Genomic DNA, 25,533 nt, shown 5'->3' on the forward strand with positions numbered 1-25,533 from the left:
TACACAGCCAACGTAGGTTGAGATGCACCCTATACGTTTAGGGATATATATATATCTCATTTGGGTTACCTAATAGGAGGGGTTGATGAAAGAGCTCCCTGTCAGTGAGGATATACTCACAATAGGTCTTTGCATATGGCAGGGTACTGACACCCTTTTAGCTTGGGTTATAGGTTGGACCACAGTAGTTTAATTTGGGGTATGTCGGTTAAATGATTACCTCCCACAGTCTCAGTTTCAGTAGCAGTCTCAATCTTAGTAAAAGAACTTAGATAGCTCTTCAAATTTTAGGACTATCAGATACAGTCAATTCAGATTCAGTATGAAACTCAGCTAGTTCCATCTGATTCAAGACTTTCAGATACGGTCATTCATGTTATCAGTTATACCAGTTCTCAGAACTCATGTTATCAGTTATATTAGTTATCTAAACTCATGATTAGTACTCAGCTTTAGGACTATCAGATACAGCCAACCAGTCTAGTTCTTCATAATTAGAACTATTAGAAATAGTTATTCATGTATAAATAACATAGTATCAGCCCCTTAGTATTTAGTAATATAGTACTAGTATTTCTCACTCATCAGTGACTCAGATGTCAAAATCAGTAGACTCAGTATTCAGTCCTATCACAATGTCAGATACAGTTACATATGCATGTATATGTACTCACGTTCATGTTAATCAGTCAGTTAGTATTGCTCATGCATATGAACCTATTGTATTCAGCCTACCTTACTTGCATACCAGTACATTCAAAGTACTAACGCATTTGCGCTATGGTATCTTATACCATAGGTTTAGAAGCAAGAGCGCCAGAGCATTAGTAGCATCCTGGTTCAGCAGTCAGAGTCAGTTGTGAGTCCTCATCCTTCGAGGATATGATGATTACATTATTATTTCATTCTTTATATTATTTTAGTAGTTAGAGTTAGTTGGGGACATCTCTCATCAACTCCTTATTCAGACAGTTTAGAGGCTTTCAAACTATAGTATGTTCAAACAGTTATTTCAGTTATTTTGGTATTGTTATACCATATTTTCAGTTATGTATCAGTATTGAACCTTATGTTCTTTCATTTAATGTTTTTGTATTTATACAGTATAATATGCGGTGTTCAGGTGCAGATATCAGTCAGGGCTTAGCTTTTAGTCCTTCGGGGTCATGAGCATTGTGTAGCATTTCGGGTACTAAATTTGGGGTGTTACAGTCTCCTTATAAATATTTCTTGAATTATCCAGACAAAGAAGTGTGTCGTCTCACAAATATCACTTGAATTACTCAAACAAGTAAGAGCGTCTCCTCACAAATATTGCTTGAATTTCCCAAACAAGAAAATGCATCTCCTTACAAATACCACTTGAATTACCCAAACAAGGAAGTTCCATTCCTCAAAAATGCCTCTTGAATTACCCAAACAAGGAAGTGCGTCTCCTTACAAAGATTGCATGAATTGCCCCAAACAAAAAAGTGCCTCTCCTTACAAATGTCTCTTGAATTATCAAAACAATAAAGTGTGTCTCCGAAGTGTCAAGTGGAATGACTCAACTAGAATGTGTGATTTCAAGGAGTGAAGGTTAAATTTAGGAAAAGCATCACCTAATAAATGAACCTGAATCATCCAAAAAAGGAAGTGTGTCTCCTAAATATATTGGATGATGAGTTTTTACCATGGTTTTTATTACCAAAGCTGTCCAGCAGCATTGTCTCCTGCAATTGTGGAAGCGAGGCATTACAGCCTTTGATATTTAGACTCTAAATTCCTTGATTTGAAGGTAACATGTTTCCTGTTTCATCAAAGAAAACTTGTGAGTTTAAAAAAATGGTGACTGGTTTGGCTTTAGCTTTTGCGGCAATCGCTCTTTCCCCTGTCACATTTAATCTTGATTTCAACCATTAGCATATGTCATTGAATCACTACGTCATTAATCCAAACTCATATTATTAAGAATGACTCTGAAAGAAACACAGTATTTCTGGTTTGCCAGGCTTCTCAGATAAACTCTTTAAACATTGATATTTCCATAAGATCCCAGATTTTTTTGTTGACAAAACTTTTTGTATGCCTTATTTTGGCTTACTATCATGTCTTTTTCATATGGGAAATCAAATAATATTTTCATCGATACTAAATTCGCCCAAATCCAACCCGAGGGTGAAGATTTAAATCCTTTTTAGTGAGACAGTGTATGACCTAAGCCTTCAGCGCATCACGGAGATAGCTCAAATGGCAATTTTAAATTTCCAATGTTACTCCACGATAGTGGCATGTCGTGCCAAACTTTTAGGTTGTATACAAGGTGGCAACGCAATAGCTCTGCATCGCGCCACCATGTAATTTTCCATTTTTCACTTTCTAGAGGCACAGCGCGATAGCGCCGTATCACACCAATAATGAAAATCAAGAAATTTTCTCAGAAATTAAAGACGCATCCAGGGTTAAAAGGGTCAATTTACCACCCCTATATATATATACCCTATAACACGTGATTCAGCCATATTTCATCTAAAAAATAGGGTCTCTCTCAAGAACAAGCTAGGGTTTTCAATTGGGTTTTCAAATCCAAAACTCAAATTCAAGAATATCTCCATCAATCTTCCTAGAATAAAGAACTAAGGTATACATAGTGTTCATGCATGGATCTCTTTCATCCATGAAGCCCAAAAATCCTCTTTTAAATTTTATATCATGATATTTATGTGGTGAATTATTATGTTCACGTTGTTATGGTTGTATAAATACCAATATTGAATCTTTATCATGCTTCCATGAAACCATGTTAGTATAGGGTTGAAATTCATGCAATAGAGTTTAATGGTGGAATCCTTAGGTATTAAATTAATGATCATACCTATGCTCTATCTATGCATGCAAGGTGCTTGATAATATGCCCCAATGAATGAACGATGATCAACTACATAGTTTCCATGTGTCAAGATTATGTCATGCCTCTTAAGTTATGCTATACCTACTTGATTAAAATGATTTCCATGCAAAACCAATGCATTGTAATTGCTTGATGAGATGTTTATAAGATTAGAAGCTTGAAATCATGCCATGTTTACATGCATTACTATCCATGTACAACATTATGATGATCATGTGCTTCATAAAATTCCCAACTATGAGGTTATGAATTTGTGTATATTGGTCATGCGATCGAAAGTGTCAAGCCTAGTTAGTTTAATTCTATCGAGTCCTGGGGATACTTGTACCTAACAACTTAGTTGTGTGCATAGATCCATGTTATGTTTTCACGATACTCTCAGACAAGTAACGATCCATAGAACTCAGTCAGTCATGTGACTCAGGAAATCTCAGAAATCTCACTAAACTCAGTAGTTCAGTAATCTATGTGATCTCAGTATTCCCAGTAAGTCTCAGTAACTTCAGTACTATCAGTCAGTCCTTAAATCTCAGTAGCATTCCATCAGTCAATCAGTTTAGTAGAGTTAAATCAGTTCAGTTTAGTTAATCCATTTAGTGTCTTTTTAATTGGGAGTAGGATTCAGCACCGTGTAAACCCAAGGATGGGGACTCACTTGTCATTCAGTGAAGGGTGTGATCCTTAGAAGCAATCCTTATGTTCCAGAACTACATATCCAGCATAGGTTGACATTCACCCTATGCATTTAGGGATATATATACATCCTATTTGGGTTACCTATTAGGAGGGGTTGATAGAAGAGCTCCCTATCAGTGAGGGTATACTCACAGCTGGTCTTTACCCGTGGAATGGTACTGATACCCTTCCAGCTGGGGTTACAGGTTGGACCTCCCCAGTTCAGTTCTGAGGCATGTCGATTAGATGATTACCTCCCACAGTCTTAGTTTTAGTAGCAGTCTTAGTCTTAGTAAAAGAACTCATATAGTTCTTTAAATTTCAAGACTGTCAGATACAGTTTATTCAGATACAGTACGAAACTCAGCTAGTTCCATCTGATTCCAAATTGTCAGATACCGTCACTCTTGTTATCAGTTATATCAGCTCTCAAAACTTATTTTATTAGTTATATCAGTTATTTGAACTCATGTTATAAGTATTCAGCTTCATGACTGCCAGATACAGCCAACCAGACCAGTTCTTCATAATTAGAACTATTTAAATTTGTTATTCATATATCAGTAACATAGTATTAGCCTCTCAGTATTCAGTAATATAGTGTTAGTATTTCTTACTCATCAGTGACTCAGATGTCAAAATCAGCAGACTCAGTAGTTAGAACTCAGTATTCAGTTCTATTACGATGTCAGATACAGTGACGTATACATATATGTATTCTCACTTTCCTGTTAGTCAGTCAGTTAGTATTTTTCATGAATATGAACCTATTGCATTTTGCCTACCTCAGTTGCATACCAGTACATTCAAAGTACTGATGCATTTGCGCTATGGTGTCTTATACCATGGGTTTAGAAGCACGAGTGCCAGAGCATCAGTAGCATCCTCATTCAATAGTCAAAGTCAGTTGTGAGTCTCATCCTTCGAGCACATGATGATAACATTATTATTTTAGTTTTCAGATTATTTCAGTAGTCAGAGTTAGTTGGGAATATGTATTAGTCGGGGACATATCCCATCAACTCCTTATTTAGACAGTTTAGAGGCTTTCGGACTACAGTATATTTAGACAGTTATTTTAGTTATTTGGGTATTATTATACCATATTTTCAATTCTATATTAGTATTGAACCTTATGGCCTTTCAGTTCATGTTTTCACATTTATATAGTACAATATGCAGTGTTCATGTACAGATATCAGTCATGGGTTAGCTTGTGGTCCTTTGGGGTCATGAGCACCGTATAGCATTCCGGGTACCAGATTCGCGGCGTTATATTCTTCTTACAAATGTTTCTTAAATTATCCAGACAAGAAAGTGCGTCTTCTCATAAATGTTAATTGAATTGCCCTAACAAGAAAGTGTGTCTCCTCACAAATACTGCTTGAATTATCCAAACAAGGAAATACATCTCCTTTCAAATACCACTTGAATTACCCAAACAAGGAAGTTCGTTTCCTCACAAATGCCTCTTGAATTACCCAAACAAAGAAGTGTGTCTCCTTATAAATGTTGCTTGAATTGCCCCAAACAAAAAAATGTGTCTCCTTACAAATGTCTCTTGAATTATCCAAATAAGAAAGTGTGTCTTCTTAGGGTAAAGTGGAATGAATCAACTATAAAGTGCATTTCAAGGAGTGAAGGTTCAATTTAGGAAGTGCATCACCTAATAAATGGACCTGAATCATCCGAAAAAGGAAGTATGTTTTCTAAAGATATTCGATGATGAGTTTTTACCATGGTTTTTATTACAAAATCTGTGTAGCAATATTGTCTCCTACATTTGTGGAAGTGAGGCATTACAACCTTTGATATTTAGACTCTGAAGTCCTTGATTTGAAGGTAACATGTTTTTTGTTAAATCAAAGAAAACTTGTGACTTTGAAAACATAGAGACTGGTTTGTGGGTTTAGCTTTCACGGAAATCGTTCTTTCCCCTGTCATATTTAATCTTTTTTTCAACCATTAGCATATTTCATTGACTCACTACATCATTAATCTGAACTCAGATTATTAAGAGTAACTCTGAAACAAACACAGTATTTTTGCTTTGCAAAGCTTCTCAGATAAACCCTTAGAACCTTGATATTTCTATAAGTTCCCTGACTTGTTTGTTGACAAAACTTTCTACATGCCTTATTTTGTCTCACAATCATGTCTCTTTTATGTTTTGACCTTTTATATTGATTTGTGTAATTGAAAAAACTGGTAACTAGTATTGAAATCTTTTCTCACTTATTTTGATATGGACTTGACTCATAGACAAAAGAAAAATAACAATGACTTTTATTTGGAAAAATGACTCAAGAAAACAAAGTAAAAACAACCAGAAGAAAGAAAAGACAATGAATGTCCCTATTTGAAACAAAGAAATAAAAATTTTATCTAGAAATGACAGTCACCTCTAATGATTATGCCATACATTTTGGATTAAGCTGCCTGATCTTTCCATCCAAGCTTTCTACCAATTGTTGTTGAGTTAATGGCCTTGAAACTGAGTTGCTTCCTTAGGTAAATTAAGTCTAAGACCTCATTCCGCTACACCTTGAAGGGTTTTCGTCAACAAGCCTTTCTCATTTTCTTTCTCTTGGTTCTCAATCTCCTTATGGTGCCCATGAGGATTTTTCACCAATAAGATTCTTTTATTTTCATTTCTCTCAACTCACAGTTGTTTTATAGTTCCTTTGAGGCTTTTCACCGATAATACTCTCTCATTTTTATCTCTCTCAACTAACCATCACCTTATGATGCCCGTGAGGGTTTTCACCAATAAGACTCTCTCATTTTTATTTTTTTCCTGATTCCTTATGCTGAGGAAGACAAATAGCTCCCAAATGGATCATCATATTCTTTGCATACTTAGCCTTAACATTCTCAAAGATTGACCTGAAGGTCTTTATTTAATTGTAACTTGGCTTTTGGAAAGGGTTAGAAATAAAGGGTGGCATGAGTCCCAAATGACACTTGAAGTGGGGTAGGACTTACAACTTTTAGAATCAACTCAAATAATGAGGATTAACTCATTCCCTAATTTCTTTGACTAGGAACTTCTAAATTATTTATTTGGTTGGACTGAGCCCAGAGTAGGGCAGCCAATATATCTCACCCCCAAGAGAGGAGAATCAGGTCACGCAAAGTTCTGGCAGCTTGTTCTTTTGATTGATTCCAGTTTTTTTCTTTTTTCTTTTATTTACTCTTTTTTTCTTTGAAACTTTCTGACTCTATTTTTTTCAACACTCTTCTCTTTTCTTTTTTGTTTGGACATATTTTCCTTTTCTTCTGTTTTTTTTTGAAATTTTTCTGACTCTATTATTTTGCTTGACACTTTTCTTTTAAGCTTCACTGACTCTATCTTGATTCCAAAAGAGGGGTATGAAAGAAAATATGATTAAATCTCAAATGGGGTAAACAAAGGATGACACGATGTTTGGATAGCAGAATGAAATGCCTTCATGACATCTTTTTAAGCATTAACTTTAACTAAGTCTGTGTGTCGCTACTTCTTCTACGCTTTTCTAGCATACAACTCGACTTTTATTGTACATTCCTCACATTTAATGACTCGTCATTTTATGGAGATGATTTTCTTTCTGTTCACGCAACCACTATTTGATCTAATTGAGCCATGTCTTTGAATTGATGACCAAGTTATTCTTGTGAAGAAGTGCCTTAATTTTCAAAGAAGGCTTCAACTTGTCAGCAAATATCTCAACCCTCTACATATTTTCTTGATTGCCCGATTTTCTAACTTTAACCCTGTGATTCAATGTTCATGCTTAAACTGAATTTCAAGATCTGGCTGAAAATTCCACTAGCATGTTATATCACTAGAATCAACATAAAATATGCTATGTAAAGAAACAAACAAATAACACAAATTTAAAACACGAAGAAAAAAGGGACACTCCATTTAATTAAAATAAATGATAGAAAGGTTTGAACATAATGACAAAGGGACAAAACAAGATAGATCTCGGACTACAACCCTGAAATGATTTGGATAATAGAAAATAAAACAAAATACACTACCAGAACTTTTCTTAGTAGGGAGAGGGGTGACTTATCAATTGCTCAGCCTGACATCTTAGTCAATGATTTGTATACTAACATTACTAGAGCTTTCCTCACTATCAATGGTCTACACCATAATCGATTTACCTTAAATCATTTTTTCAATTTCTTTTTTCAAAGAACGACAATATTCAATACTATGACCCTGAACATCAGAATGATATACACATTGTACATTAGGATCAAAACTTCTTGAATATGGGTCAGGAGTATACCCTAAAAAGGGAGTGATCATGCCCTATTGTACCAATCTCTGAAATAAACTGGCATATGACTCTCCAATTGGTGTAAAGCTATCCCTCAACTTTTGCCTCATTTCATTGTTTGACTTGGACTGAAAACCTGGCCTAGAAGGGCTTTGGTATGTTTGTGGAGTTTAAGGATTACTCTGAAAAGTTGGTGCATGCCATTATTTGTAAGAAGGGGATTGAACATATAGTGATGCATTGTATACTGGATATAGAGGTGGAGGAATAGAGTATAATGATTTTGGGAGTGATTCTGTGGAGCGTAAGCATGAATTTAGGTTTGAGCCTGAGACCGTGCCGCTGTCCAACTACAATAGCAGATACACCTTTCTCATTCTTTTTCGCCCCAATACTTCCTGAACCTTTTTGAATTGCTTGAGTAGTTATTTTCAATATTGTAAATCTCACAATGCGACCGATCTTAATTCCATCTTCTATCATCTCCCCTATTTTGAGGACCTCCATAAATGGGTTGCCTAATGCAGGTAACATGTGTTGATAATATGTTTCATCTTGTGCTTGAATAAACACCTCCACTATTTTTCTTTCTTTTGTTGGCGGTTTTACCCTAGCAGCTTGTTCACGCCATCGAATCGCATACTCTCTGAAACTTTCAATACTCTTTTTCTTCATGTTAGTTAGGGATTTCTCATCAAGAATAAACTCCACATTGTATTGGAATTATTGCACAAATTCATTAGCTAAGTCATCCTAACTAATCCACTTGTTGATGTCTTGGTCAACAAACCATTCCAAAGCTAGGCATGAAAAACTCTCACCAAAATATGCCATGAGTAATTCTTTCTTCTCTCCAAAACCTCTTAGTTGGTTACAATAACATCTCAAATATGCTACAGAGTCGCTAAGTCCATCATACTTCTCAAACTTTGGCATTTTAAAATCGAAAGGGAGATAAACACCTAGAAACATGCAAAGATTTATATATGAGTCACTTTTATACCCCCTAAGTCCTTGGAGGTATGTCATAGCCAGTTCTAAACTTCTCAATTTTCGTGTCATTTTCTCTTATTTTTCTATTATAATAGGCTTCTCAGTATTAAGATGAAATTTAGGTGGTTGAGTGTAGCCATAAGGACCAGTCGACTTAAATTTGGGCTCAAGAACATAATACTGATCACTAGAAATATTCAGTACAGGCTCGCTTGCAGAGTGAGGAATCACAACCATTGGATTGACATTAAAAGCATGGGCTTCAGGCGGAGGTGGCACTGCAAAAATGGAAATTGTAGGTGGAGCCGAGTACGTGGTAGTTTTGTATTGCAGAGCTTGGAGAGGAATATTGGAAGTGTTAGGATAGTGTTACCCCGGAGTAGTCTTTAATAAATGTTATGGCATATTAATAAAAATGGGAATTTGTGCATGCGACATGGGAGGTAAGCTAGAAATATATTCCAAATTATCGGTGGGAAATGAAGGAGGTGGCAACCCATTAGCCCAAGCTCGATGCATTTCTATCATTTGCTGCCTTAATTTCTAAATCTCTTCATTGACTCCTAAATTCTCATGTGACAACAAACTCGGTATCTTTATTGGTCATAACTTCCTCTGTGACTTGGTGCAATATGGAGGACCGGCTAAAATGCTACAAATCAACCACCATAAACTAACTAAACCAGAGATAACAAAGATGTTAGAATGCAAAACTTTTTCAAAACCTCTCTTTTTCTTTTTCTTTTTTGAAAAATATCACCGAACCCAAGAAGGGCGCCAACGTATCTCACTCTCGAAAGAGGAGAATTAGGTGTGCGTAGTTCGTGAAGTCTTGCCAAAATGGCCAATCAAACTCTTTTTCTATTCTTTTTTCTTTTCTTGAAAGTTTAAAAATAACAAATTGTCAAAAGAATTGACGAAAATATTTTTGCATTTTTTCAGGTTTAAATCCCTATACAAAATGAAACTTATGATTAGCAAAGAAAAATCTTTTTGAGTTTTCGATTTTGAATTTCATATGAAAATGAAACTTGAAACTATTGAAGAAAAATCATTTTGTAGTTTTGTTTTAAAGATGCATATGATACCTACTCTAAATGTAGAGTGAAGAAAATCTTTTTAAATATTTTAAATAAGATCCCCGAACCAACAATAGGCTGCCTACATATCTCACTCCTGAGAGAGGCGAATCAGGGGTGTGTGGTTCGTCCAGATAAGACAATTAAGGATTAAATAACTTACTGAACCCTGACTTGAGAGATGCAACCACAAATAGAATATGAAAAATAATAGAATTTTTTTGAGTTTTCAGTTTGACACTTTACATAAAACTGACAACAACAACTATGAAAGAAATTATTTTTGGGGGTATTTTCGTTATACGAAAGGTACAAAACTTTTGGCATCTTTTTGAATTTTCCTTTTATAAAAAGCTCCTAAAAATATTTTTTAGAATTTATGAATTATGAATACATGCTAAAGGAGATAAAGGAAAAATCGTGTTGAGGTTTTTTTGTTTTTGAGTAAATGCGTGAAAAAAGGTAAGAAAATCTTTTTGAATTTTTGGATTGTGAAAAATAAAAGCCATAAAGAACTCTAAAAAACTGCGAAACTCTTTTTTTCACTCCTTTTTTCCATTTTTTCAACCATTTTCTACCTACACACTTTACTTCTAACATATTTTTTTGCCCAAACCAGTCTGTCAAATGACCATGTTACCCTTAGAGAGGCAATATCTAGCACGTAGGGATGCTTTAGAGGTGAGTCTCCTATAAAGGGCTACGTGGGTCCGCTAGGTTTCAATATGATGCAGATAAACATAACCTAAAGGCTAACCTATGCTGGGGATCACTATCAAGGCTGTTTGGGAAAGCGTATGGTCGATAGTGGTTTGCTTTAGCTGTCCACCTACTCCATACAATCCAACTGCTTCCCCTCCTAAAATAAGGGTGACTCAACTATAGGTTGTGTACACACGTGTACTACGGACTTGTTGCAAAAAAAAAGACTCAGGTTATGCACATGATGCCAGATATAAAGTGGTAACACATAAAGTAAAAATTGTAAACAAAGAGCACGTAGGCACTCAACAATGATAAACAATAACACAAACCAACAGAAACAAAATGTCTATACACCTATAGTGCCAAACTAAGCTGATACAACTCTAAAATAAGCTTGAAATCTGAAAAGTTCCCCAGCAGAGTCGACAGAGATGCCACACCCCTTTTTAACCCAAAAAAAATGAGATTTTAAGTTTGAAAGGGTTTTTATTATTAAAGTGACAAAATGAAGATTTATTTCAAAAAGGATTCATTTCACAATTATATTCAGAGTCGCCACTTGGCATAAATCTAGTATGCCAAGTCACCTTTGGAAATCCTTTTTCAAAACTATTTTGACTCTAAAACTAATCCGCGAACAGAGATTCTAGGTAAGGAATTTTGTTGACAGAGGAGAAGGTGTTAGGTACCCCTCGATCCTGTGGTTCTACCATGGTTCTTGGTGGAGCATATCAAATAATTTAACACTATGAATGTATAAACCACATGAAACACATAAAACAAGCAACAAGCAAATCAAACAAAGTTCAAAACTAAAATAATGTCCAGTCCGAGTTATACAATCCCAAAAATAGAAAAATACGGAAATATAAATTCTATAGTAAACTAATCCTAGACTAAACTCCAATGCTTTACCCGATGCCTCGGGCTTTCATCACAAACCTCATTTGCATACATGATACGTTGGGGCATTCCTCGGTGAATAAATACAAATGTGACCTCAGGCCATTCCTCGACGAAGGAATACAATTGATCCAAAATCATAAAATAAAATCATTCAACAATCATTTTCAACATTCAACAATCCACAAGTTCTAAATTTTCCTACCCAAACCAACTATTTGCCTACCCGTCTTGACCTATCATGACTTCTATCACATTCAACATCAATGAATTAAAATTTATCCAAATTTACTTTTATCTAGACCAATCCTTTCCTGCATTCATTCATAAAATAATTAATCAATTCTTTGACTACCAATTCAAGTTTTCACATTCAAATCCAACATCAATCAATACACAATCAAGATTCAAACATACCAAATACATAAATCATTCACGATTATATAAAAATTAAAGGAAAAAAATAGAATTGGATCTCTCGATAATTGATTTATACCAAATAATTAGCGATAGATCGAAGCTCACAGACCAACGAACCTCAACCAACCTTAATTCAAATCAACCCAGCCTCAGTATTTTATTGTTTTCCCCAAACCAGTAGCAGAATCACGAATGGGGAAAGCCCATACCCATTTTTCATATCATTTTTCAGCGGGTCTTACCGATAAAATAGAATGGGAGGTTGGGTTTTGAACTAGAATCATGGTTTTGGTTTAAATGGAGCTCTGATGAGCTCGACAGTCATAAATATAGAAGAATTCAAACCGGATTCACGGTGACAATGGATTTTTGGTCAATCTCCGGTGGATTTCCCCCTTTTTCCAATTTTCTTCTCTACGATTCACTTTTCTCTTTCCCTGATCAACTTTTTTCTTCTCACTATTTCTCTATATCTCTCTCAGTCTCTCACTCTTTTCTCACCATCTCTCTGTGTGTACTCTCTCTCTCTCGATCGCTCACTCTCTTCTCACTATCTCTCTGTGTTCAGTGATGTGTGTGTATTTTTTGTGGAGAAGATGAGTGTGTTTGTGTATTGTTAGTGGGAGTGTGTTACTGTGACTGAATTCTGAGATTTTGTGTATGATTAAGTATATAAAAATGGAAGAAGACCCTTTTTTTCATAATCTGTGAGAGAAGAAATAGAAGATGATGGCTCTCATTTGTTTCTCTATTCCCCATCTTTCTTTTGTGTAGAATGTGTGTTTTCCGTCTAGCTTTATGTATGTGTGTCCATGGTATCAAGTGGAACTTCCATTAAAGAAAAAAGAAAATAAAAAATAGAATGCTCTGCGTAGTGTGTGGATCCGTATTATCTGTGTGTATAAAGGAGGATGGTGAGGGTGTCTTCTAAGTATAGTGTATGGGTGTTAATATCAGTAAGGTGTGTATTGTTCTCAGGTGGAGTGAAGAAGAGGGAGTTTTTGTGAACTAATTTTGGGTGAGGTTTTTCTGTATGTGGGATCCCCGATGGGGGGTGAATTTCTCTTAAGTATATACTCCCTTTTTTGTGGAAAAAGATGTGGGGGGAGAGTTACGTGAAGTAGGGGTGAGGGGGTGGTGATGTATTGTCAACTTTTAATAGGGAGGGTTGTTAATTTTGTTATCAAATTTTGGATTATGTAGGGATTTTGGATAAAATTTATTTAGAGTTGGTTATGATATTTTGTCATTTTATGGGAAAATTATAGAATGAGTTGCGGTGCGTGGTAAGATGGAGTAAGATATAAAAATTATTTTTGACGGGACAAAATCTCGTGTCTACAATTAAAATGATAAGAAAGTTTGTACTTTTGCGGCTAAATAAAATTATTTGAATATTTATTACTCATGCATAGTATGATTTTGAAATGATATTTCATTTTTAGAAATGCTAAACTTTTATTCTTATTTCTTACTCCGGATTTTTATATGTGCTCTTTTTGTGTTTAAAAACTTGATTCATGTCTCTCTTTTATTCATAATATCAAAAGAGAACCAACGATGTCTTAAAAATATAAACCATAGGTCGTTACACATTTGTTTTTCTGAAATATTGATTGTAATTTAGATGTATGAATTTTCATTAATGTCGCCTTAATTGAAATTTAAAGATTCTCTTTCTTTAAAAGTTAATCTTTATTTTGTTTTGTTATGTGGATTAGTGTATATGTTTTTTCAATTTTAGAAGTTATGGGTATTTTTCTTGTTGCCTCGTCCCTTACTATTGCAAACTTGCGTTGTTTATTTTTGCATTTATTCATTGAATATGGTCTTCTTCCTTTACCTTTATTCATTCTTAATATAAACATAAGTCATGAGGCATTCAAGTGGATGTCTTTGTTTAACATTTTATCTATTGACTCTCCCTCTTGTTATATGTGTGCAAGTGTGCATATCATTATAATTCAAAAAATTGATTCTTGATATTTTCTTTTTCTTTGAAATATATAACTATTATGCCTTGAACGTATATTAATTTCTTTATCTTTTCTTTACATGCAAAAAATATCTCGAGTCTAAATGGACTCCTCCTCTTTTGCATTTCGTAATGGGTCAATGAGTCTCACCTCTTCGAGTTAAGTTCAAAGTTCAAACCCAAGGTCCACTACATGGCGGACGGGTGCTAGAAGATAGACGAAGAAGGAAAATGGGTCAAATACCATTGATGAGGTCACTAAGATATTTGAAAAGTCTTAATTTTTATTATTATCTTCTTTTTATTTATTCATTTAGTCATTTATTTATTCAATTAGTCATTTATTTATTCATTCATTTGAGTCTCAAAGCAAAAGTTGTATTTTAATACAAGTGAGACAGATTTTCGGCCTCAAAGTTTCGAAAACTAGCTTAGGATAGGTTGTGGGCCAAAAACCCAATATTTAGATTAGGACAGGTGATGATGGGTTAAAAGCCCAATTAAATTAGGACATGGTTCGTTGATTTGGGCCCAATGGCCTAAGCCTTTTACTTTCTCCCCCTCCTCTTTTATGTATTTATTTGCTTTTCATTTGCTTAGACTTGGTTAAATCCCCTACTAAGTCATCAAAATTTATTTTTTTACAAGTCTTTTCCTAAAATCAACTACTTTTCAACAATCAATCTTTCTTTTTGAAGTTAGTCAAAAGATATTTTCAAACAGTCCAGATAACCGCAAGTTAGCGGATACTCTTGGTGCCTTAACAACCTTCCAAGAGTATTAATAGGAACCGATTACTCAGAATCTTCAAACTTAAATGATTTTTTTATTTTGTATTGTTTAAAGTAATTTATAAAGGTTTTCTAAATTCCTTTTCAAAAATTAAATAGCGACTCTTCGAAATGTCAAAATTTCTGCAAAACAAGAAGGATGGTTCCCTTTGAATGTGCATTGATTATCAACAATGGAACAAGGCAACTATAAAAAATAAGTATCCTCTCTCAAGGATAGATGATTTGTTTGATCATTTGTAGGGTGCTACGTTTTTCTCCATAATTGATCTCTGATCTGGGTATCACCAATTAAAGATTAGAAAGGTGGATATCCCTAAGACTGCTTTCCGCACCCAATATAGGCACTTCAAGTTTTTGGTTATGTCCTTTGGGTTGAACAATACCCCTGTGACATTCATGGATTTGATGAATAGGGTGTTCCATCAGTTTATTAATTTATTTGTCATTGTTATTATAGATAACATTTTGGTATACTCTAAGAGAGAGGTGGAATATGTGAATTATCTCCGCATTATGTTGCAGAACTTGAAGGAGCAGCAGTTGTATACCAAATTCTCAAAATATTAGTTCTAGTTGAACGCTGTCACTTTTTTTATCATATCATTTCTAGTAAAGGGATCAAGGTGGATCCACAGAAAGTTGCAATAGTTAAAAAGAGGCCTAGACCGATGGCTTCAATCAATATTCAGATCTTCTTAGGTTTAGAGGGTTACTATAAGAGGTTTGTACAGAATTTTTCAACTATAGTTGCCCCATTGATAGAATTAACTCAGAAGAAGGTAAAGTTCCTATAGTCTGATGCTTATAAGGTGAGTTTCGAGAAGCAAAAGGATAAGCTACCTTTGGCTATGGATTTAACATTTCCAAGAGGCATTGATGGGTTTGTGGACTACTGTGATGCATCCCGTATGGGACTTGGTTGCGTTCTGATGTAGTGTAAAAAGGTGATAGCTTATGCCTCTACATAGTTGAAGGTGCATGAGAAGAACTATCTGACTCGACCTTGAGCTTTTGGCCGTGGTGTTCACGTTAAAAATCTGGTGGCACTATTTATATGGGGTACATGTGGATATCTTTTCTGACCATAAAAGCCTGTAGTATGTGTTTACTCTGAAAGAGTTAAACCTCAGGCAAAGGAGATGGCTTGAGTTTCTCAAGAATTATGACATATGTCTTCACTACCATCCAGGTAAAGATAATATGGTATCTGATTGTCTTAGTAGGTTATCCATGAGAAGTCTAGCTCATGTGGATGAGGATAAGTGGGAGTTGGTGAAGGATATTCACTATTTGGCTAACCTGGGAGTTCATCTCTTGGATTTTGAGGATGGTGGTGTTTTTATGCAGTGGGTGGGGCAGTCATCTCTTTGACCCAAAATCAAGGAGAAGTAGATATAGATCCTGTATTGACGAGGATCAAGGGTGATGTAAATAAGAAAAAGGTATTGGCCTTTGAGATTAGTGGTGATGGTACCACAAGGTACCAAGAGAGATTATGTGTTCCTGATATAGATAGTTTGCGGGAAAGGATTTTGGCTAAGGTGCATGAGTCTCGCTATGTTGTATATCTTGGTTCGATGAAAATATATCATGAACTCAAGGAGATGTATTGGTGGAACAATATGAAGAGGTATGTAGCTAATTTTATGGCTAAGTGCATGGTGTATCAGCAAGTGAAAGTTGAGCACATGAAGCTTGGAGGGTTATATCAAGAAATTGAGTCGCCTGAATGAAAGTGGGAGGTAATCAACATAGATTTTGTTACTGATCTTTCTCAATATCAAAATTAGTTTGATTTAATTTGGTTCATCATAGATACGGTGACAAAATCATCTCACTTTTTACCAGTGAGGACTAACTTCTCGATTGAGGATTATGCAAGGTTGTACCTCCAAGAGATTGTGAAGTTACATTAGGGTACCTATTTCTATCATCTCAAATCATGGTACACACTTCTCATCTCATATTTGGTGCTCATTTCAGAAAGTTTTAGGGACCAAGGTGAGTCTTAGTACTTTTTTTCACCCATAGTCGGATGGGCAAGCAGAAAGGACTATTTAGACATTGCAAGATATGTTTTACGCTTGCGTGATTGACTATGGTGGTAGTTAGGTTGAGCATTTGCCTCTTACAGAGTTTGCATATAACAATAGCTACAACTCTAGCATTGGGATGTCTCCTTTTGATGTATTGTATGGTAGGAGGTGTAGGACTCATATTGGGTGGTTTGAGGTTAGTGAGGCAGATACATTAGGCCTGAACTTGGATCACCCAGTGATGGAGAAGGTGAAGGTGATTCGGGTTAGGCTGAAAGGTGCCCAAAGTCGCCAAAAATCCTAGATGGATGTAAGGCATAGGGAGTTGGAGTTGAAATTTAGGGATATGGTGTTCCTAAAGGTGTCGCCCATGAAGGGAGTAATGTGGTTTGGAAAGATGGGGAAGCTCAGTACTCGGTATATGGGTCCTTATGTGATTTTGAAAAGGGTTGGCAATGTTGCATATGAGTTGGAATTTCTTTCTAGTTTAAGCTCCATTCACCCGGTATTCCATGTTTCTATGTTGAGGAAATATATAGGTGATTTGTAGCAGATTATACCTATCAAGTATATTGGTATTTTGGATTATCTGTCTTATGAGGAGATCCCACTGGGATCTTAGATCGGTAGGTTCATTGGTTGCGAACCAAGGATGTAGCTTCGGTGAAGGTTTTGTAGAGGAATCACAAGGTTGAAAAGGCTACATGGGAAGCGAAAGAGGACATAAAGTCCAATTGGACACTCTAGAGTCAAATTGTCTTAAAATCTTTGGTATGGCATAAATGGATAGAATTGCAAGCTCTAGTGTTGGTATGATGATACCAATGGTTAATGCCTAAATAAAAGGACTCCTTGCTAATTGGTTGGTTGTCTGTGAATGGTTTTAATATGGGCTTAAAGGGGGATGTGTTAGCAAAACTGTGGAAAGTGGCAATCCTAGGGGAACCAAAACTGGAAACTTATATTTGTCGATGTGAGTTTGGTCTTGGTGACCGTATGCATTATGTCACACTTATATTTTGGGAGATGTAGTAGGCATATCAAGTTTTTCTCTAGCTCATCCAGCTAACATACATTAGGACTCTTTTAGTAGGGAAAGCTAAACCCATACAACCCATGAGTGGATTTAGGACGGCAGAGCTACGCAATCCCAGATTAAGGGTCTTAAATGCATGCCAAACCTAGTTTGTTTCCCTGGTATTGTATATATATGTATGTATGTGATTGTATATGGTTATTTACTTTAGATTTGAATAATGATATTAATTTATCCTTATTTGTGAGTACTTACTATCGTTCACTCGCTAACCACTTTTTGGGTGTTGTATTCCCACGCGATGTAGGAACCGACCATACTACTCCTGTTGCTCAATGACTTGGATTCGGGGACAACATTTATGTCAGACTGAAGTGGTGAGCTTTTATACTTTGAAATACTCTCTTTAGTTCTATGGACTTCTTTTTATACCTTTTGTTATTTCTTGGACTTTGGTTTTAGCTATGGTCGGGGCATGTCTCAACTGGATGTTATTGGATTTTAGTTAGAGGCTTTGTGTGACTCCTATAGGCATGGGCGGTGTTGGTATTGGTGTCAGTCTTGGCATTGGTATTTGTATTGGGGCTAACATTAATTGGATATTTGATTGAGGTTTGTTGATTTTGGTTATAGACCTTGTTTAATATCTTTATATTATTTTGTTATATCTTGTTATATGTTTAAAATTCATCAGACATAGGATGCAGGGTGGTTATCATTGGTATTAAGGGCGGTCTCTAGTCCGGGTCGGACTTGAGATGCCCGATATGACTAGGCCCTAGATTGGGTTATTTCATTCCCTCAATTTGATGAAACTGATTTGATAAATTATGAGTGGTCGTGGATTCCCTAAAATAAATGGATTTTGGAATTGGAAAATAACCTCATTCTGCTTGCATAATCAATTTTGAAATATAAATAATTATATGGCTTTGTCTACTTCTCCTAAACTATTGCATTGCATAAAAGGTTACTGGAATATAAATGGCTTTGAAAGGACCTAGGTTTCATTATATGATTTTAAACTAAAGCTTGGTGGTCGTGGTTCCCCAAGTTGATGGGTAATTTGAATGGCATAAGGGAATTGACTTGCAAGTTTAATTGGTATGACGATACCATTTGGTAATTATCATAGTGGATGACTCCTTAGTTTAATGGATGGGTTAGGTGTAAATATTTTAATTGGGCTTTAAGGGTGTTATGTAGCTCGCCGTAGAAGCTGGAGGTCCTATGGGATTCGATACTGGAAACCACATTTGCCTGTGTGGGGGTCTTTATGATCGTGTGCATAGTTCACATATTTATATATATATTTTTGAATGATTGGGGTATGATGGATCCCTAGACCTTTCTTGGATTTCTCTGGTTCGTGTGACTACACACATTGGGTCCCTTTCAGCATGGGAGCTGAACCCATACAGCTCGTAGGTGCCTTTAGCAAGGTTTGAGCTACATAGTCCAGGATAATAATTTTAAACTTCATGCTAAACCTTATACCCTATCATACCATCATTATATATATATATATGCATGTACATGAACATATATATTATGTTTGGAATTGATTTTGAAATGGCATTATATTATCCTTATCCTGAGTTATATGCTAGTACTTACCCCGCTAATCATCCTAGGATGCTACATTATTTCATAATATAGGGTCCAAAGACACTTCTTTAGCCCTGTGCAGCATTAGGTGATCCGGTTTATCGGTTGATCTACAATTAAGTGGTAAGCTTTCATCTTTTGGAAACCTTAGTCATTCTATCGGTTTCTTTCAATACTTTAGAATTGAAGAGTTCATATTTACATTATGATGTCATTGTCATTGTCATGGTCGGGGGAATGTCCCGAACTAGTTTGATATTGTTAAGAGGTTTTATGGACATATATGTAGGTTGGATGGTGTTGTTGATTTTTGAGCTTAATATTGAGTTACATTAACTATTTTATCTTTATTCTCTTAATTTCTTCCATTTTTTATTATTTTGGATTATGTTTGGGTTGGACAAGCTATGGAGTGGTCTCCGATCCTCGATGTACTTGAGATAACTATCACGACTAGGTACGGGGTTGGGTCAGGATAATTTTTATATCAGGGCCTAGTTTTAGGGTCATTGGATGTCCACAAAGCTGTGTCAAGTAGAGTCTTTTTATGGGTGTGTAGTATGCCATATTTATAAGAGAGAAACTATGAGTCATAGGAATGTTTCCCTTTTCTTATGTTCTACTTTGGGCTATAGAGTTCGGTGTATTGAAATTCCTCTAATATCTATCTTACTCGTATTTCAGGTCATTTTTCCCCAAAGATCTGATGCCCAAAGAAACTCTGTTGGACCCTTTGTCCTACCTGTGGACAATACAGATGGAACTCGACCTGCTTATGTATTGCAAACCCGATCTAGGGTCCTTGCTCCCAATTATGCCACTCCACATGGGTTCCACTGGTACCCACTAGTCTTTGTCAACTAGTAACACTCATGCTTAGTCACCTTAGTGAAACATCTAATGCGGAGTTTTGTTGGACTATTCATCTGCTTACTCAGTTGGTGACATCTTAGTCTCGTCAGTCTGGTCTTATTAGTTCTACTATTTTTTCATCTGAGATTACTAGGGTTGGTCAGTTCATGAGGTTGAATCCCCCAACCTTCATTGGCTCTAAGGTTGAGAAAAAACCTTAAGAATTTATTGATGAGATAGATAAGGTTTTAGGGTGATGAATGTTTTTAATCCTGAGACTCTAGAGTTTGTCGCATATCAGTTGAAGGATGTGGCATATTAGTTGTATGAGGAAGTAGAGAAGTCAAGGGGAGATAATACTAAGCAAGCTATGTGGGAGAAGTTCTCTGGTGCCTTCCTTGATCATTTCTTTCCTTAAGATTACAGATAGTTAAGGTGAAGGAGTTCATAATTCTGAAGTGGGGTAGGATGAGTGTGAAAGAATATGCCTCAAGGTTTCATCAATTATCTCATTATGCTTTAAAGTTAGTGTCTAATATGAGGGATAGAATAAGAAAGTTTTCTTTGGGTTTGTCTCGTGATTTGATGTTAAAGTGTAAGGTTGTGATGCTGAATAACGATTTTAATATTTCGATACTAGTGGTATACGTGCAGCAAGTTAAAGATGAAAAAAAGAAATAGGTAAAGATGGGAAAGAGGAAGAACCAAAAGTTCAGGTATTGAGAATAGGGTACGAATAAGTAAGGTACTGAGAGAGATAGTAGGTAGTGGAACAAGAAGAAAACTTAGGGAAATTTTGGTTCATATTCATCAGCTAGTGCTCCTTATCCTAAGTCATCAAGTGATCATTGCTTTCAGGTTGATAGTGGTTTTAAGGCACGAGTACCAATCTCAAGCTAGTAGAGATCAGTCAACCGCACCTTATCCTTCTTGTCAGTTTTGTTCTCAGTTGCATCATGGGTTTTGTGATAAGGGAATGAATCGGTTTTTCAATCATAGTTATCTTGGGCATGTACAAAGGAACTACCCTACGGGTAAAGTAGCCACTTGACTAAACCCGGTTGCCACTTCTTTAGCTCCTGCACTAAAGGGTACCATCTTTGGTTCCAGCACTGGTCGTAACCGTCTTTATGCTTTAGCTACCCCTTAGGAGTTTAAGGCATCTCCTGGTGTTGTTACTGGTATGTTGAAGCTCTTCTCTCGTAATGTATACTGCTTACTTGATCTGGGGTCAATTCTTTTTTATGGGACCTCTTATGTAGATGTGCACTTTGGCTTTGGTCCCAATTTTATTTCTGAGCCTCTCTTTATGTCTACCTCGGTGGGTGATTCTATTATGGCTAGAAAGGTCTATAGGGGTTGTGTGGTGTCTATCTTTCATAGGGAGACCTTGGTTGATTTGATAGAATTGGATATGGTGGATTTTGATATTATCCTAGGGATGGATTGGCTCCATTCATGCTATGCCTCTCTAGATTGTCGGACCCATAAAGTCATCTACCAATTGCCTACTGAACCGGTAATTGAATAGGAAGAGAGATCCTTATTGCCTTAAGGAGGGTTTATTTCCTATCTTAGAGCCTGAAAGTTAATATTCAAGGGGTTTCTTTATCATTTAATTTAGGTTAAAGATTCTACTTTTGAGGTTCCTTCTTTGCGATTTGTCCCTGTTGTTAATGGTTTCCCGAGGTATTTCTCGACGATATTCCTGGTATTTCTCTCGATAAGGAAATAGACTTTGGGATTGCTTCTACCGAACACCCATCCTATATCTATTCCTTCGTATAGAATGACTTCAGCGGAGTTAAAAGAACTTAAGGAGCATTTAAACGATCTTTTGGATAAGGGTTTCATCCGTCTTAGCATTTCTCCATAGGGTGCCCCTGTGATTTTTGTGCAAAAGAAAGATGGGAATCTATGAATCTGTATAGATTATCGATAATTGAATATGGTTATAGTGAATAATAAATACCTTTTTCATAGGATTGATGATCTCTTCGATTAGTTTTAGGGTGTTAGATGTTTTCTAAGATTGATCTTCATTTAGGGTATCATCAGTTAAAGATTCGGGAGGTTGATATTCTAAAAACTGTTTTCCTAACCCAACATGGTCACTATGAGTTTCTGGTTTGTCATTTGGAGTGACTAATGCTTCGGCTGCTTTTACGGATCTCATGAATCGAGTGTTCAGATAGTCCTTGAACTTATTTATTATTGTCTTTATTGATGATATTTGGTGTATTCCAAGAGTGAGGAGGATCATGCCAACCACCTACAAATTGTGTTGTAAACTCTTAAGGATCAAAAGTTGTATGCTAAATTCTCAAGTGTGAATTTTGGCTGAATGAATTGACTTTCCAAGGTCATGTTGTTTTAATTAAAGGGATCAAAGTAGATCCATAGAAAGTTGAGATGGTAAAGGGGTGGCCTAGACCTACAACTCTAACCAATATTCGGAGCTTATTGGGCTTGGTTGGGTATTATAGGAAGTTCTGGATAGTTTTTATTCTATTGCTACCCCATTTACGAAGGTGACCCAGGAAAAGGTTAAGTTCTTGTGGTCAGATGCTTATGAGAGTAGGTTTGAGAAGTTGAAGGATAAGTTGACTTCAATGCCAGTCTTGACCCTACCCGAGGGTACTGAGGTTTTGTTATTTATAGTGATACATCTCGTGTGGGGTTGGGTTAGGTTGTATTAGAGTTCCTTTCTCAAGTTCATCATTTAAGTCCCAAGCTTCAAGCTTTTCCTCTCAAGAACACAAGGATTCTAGATTCAATTTTAAGATTTCTTCAAGAATCCGTCTAATTAAGGTATGTGGGGTTTTCATCAATAGGTTCCTTCTACCCATTAAGTCTCAAAATCCCCTTTTTGTTCAAGTATGAATTTATCTTCTTTTATGAAATTATCCATGTAAATTATGAATTTAATCCATGTCATCTTAGAAATTTGAATTCAAGACATGTCAACATGTTTTTCCCATGAAAATTAGATTACTTCATGCTTTGTATTTCAACTACTCATGTTATATTCAATTGCCCCAATGTAAAATTATGAAATTATGAATTAAACCACGTGAAATTGTTATCCTCCTAAGTTTAATACATCTGTACATTCAAATTGATAGACTTTATCATTTTGGTGACACATATTATGTTTTGGGTCTTTAAATTGGGACTTTATGTCACAATTTCAAGTATTGTTATCGAATTTTATAATCATTCAATACTGGCGGGTTATGAACACCCAATACCAATGTGCTTACTCATGTTTCAGACCTTCCAAGAAATAAGTCAGTCAACTCATGATTTTTATAGTTATACTCAGTTTGTTATGACCATGACGAACCCTATCATCTTACATGCTTATGATTACTTCAAACTCTATATGGACTATTGTTTTCAAAATATCATGATCTGAGCTTATCAGTTATCAGTGCATGCACCAGTTATTTTTTTATTGTCTTTCAATTGGGAGTAGGATATAGCACCAAGGGGGAAGTATGGGTTTAACATATCCTACTTTCCAGAAACTACGTACCACTGTTGGTTTAGAGGCCTCGCCAGAAAGTGTCCCCTCTTTCCTAAAATAGGCTCAGTTTGATGATCATTCCAGTTCAGGTTCAATTCTGATGGCAAGGATAGAACACCCTCCTAAACGTGCGTCAGACATTGGACCCCATGATAGCTCGCATGGTTCATGTCAGTTACATGATAGCTCCCACAGTTTCAATCAGTATTTAGTTTATCTTAGTTCAGGTTTGCATGACCAAGTAATCATATTATAATAATTATTCAGATAATTTTATCAGATTATTCAGTTATACAGATTTTAGTCTTTCAGATTACAGATTATTTCAGAAACATGTTTTTGCTTGGTCTTGCATTCTCAGTTTTACATGTTCATGTTTTACTCATGCTCAGTATTCATACACGACTCTCAGTTTAGTTTTACAACATGTTAAATTTTACAACATGTTCAGATATAGTATTCATGATTTACCGCTTCCCAGCTTTAGTTCTACTTATTCTACAAATGTAAAGCTTTATAAAACTAAGTGTAGTGATTCACCAGCTTATCAGATTATGTTTGTTACTCATTTTTTAAGCTACTTCAGATTTCAGTTGATTTCAGTCTCTTAGTGACTACTTGTACTTCGCATGCATGTTTTAGGACTATGTACCTAATTAATTTTATATATTACATTCATCCCACTTACTTAGTATATTCCAGAATTACTGATCCATATATATGTCTATGTGCTACATTGTCTCATAATATAAGTACTAGTTATAGCCTACACATCATAATTAGGCAGGTTGCAACTTCCAGCCAGCAGGTGATAAGTTTTCTTATTTTGGGGACTCCAGTCAGTTGTAGTTCATATTCTATCTTATTATTATTCATATGTATTGATTAGTGGTAGTTGAAGGCATGTCCCAGCTATCTATAGTCAGTATAGTTAAAGGCATGTCCCAGCTATCTATAGTCAGTATAGTAGAGGCTTCATAGATAGTCAGTCAGAGTCATTCATGTAATTCAAGTTTCTTTCTTCAATTTTATCAGGTTGTAACTTTATCAGTATTATATTTATTCAGGTTATGCCATGATTATGTTTCCGAATAGAAAATTTAGCTATTTTATATATTCTAAATTAGTTGCTTAAGTGTCATGCCAGTTCATGAGTTAGCTTGGGATTACTTGTGGTTCTCAGCACCGTGTTACGACTAGGGGGTATCCTCGAGTCATGACAACTACTTACTCTGGGGAGGATTATGCTATGTTGTTCATTTAGGAAATAGTCAAGTTGTATGGTGCACCGGTGTCTATCATTTCAGACTGAGGTACATAATTTTCTTCTTACTTTTGGCATTCATTTTAGAGAAGTTTGGGGACTAACGTGAACCTTAGCACCATTTTCCACCCCAGAAGGATGGACAAATATAGTGAATTATTCAGACTTAGGAGGATATACTAAGGGCTTGTGTTATCAATTTTGGAGGTAGTTGGGTGGATTATTTGCCTCTTATCAAGTTTGTATATAATAAGTTATCACTCTAGCATTGGAATAGCTCCCTTCAAGGATCTTTATGGTAAGAGGTGTAGGTCACCTATTGGATAGTTCGAGGTCGGTAAGGCTAGGTTGTTTGGTCCTGACCTGGTTCACCATGCCCTGGAGAAGGTGAAGCTAATTAGGGATAGGCTTAAGACCGCCCAAAGTCACCAAAATTCTTATGCAGATGTAAGGCAAAGGGTTTTAAAGTTTGAGGTTGGTGATTAGGTGTTCTTGAA

This window comes from Capsicum annuum, chromosome 3 (assembly GCF_002878395.1).
Source record: "Capsicum annuum cultivar UCD-10X-F1 chromosome 3, UCD10Xv1.1, whole genome shotgun sequence".
NCBI classification, from domain to species: domain Eukaryota; kingdom Viridiplantae; phylum Streptophyta; class Magnoliopsida; order Solanales; family Solanaceae; genus Capsicum; species Capsicum annuum.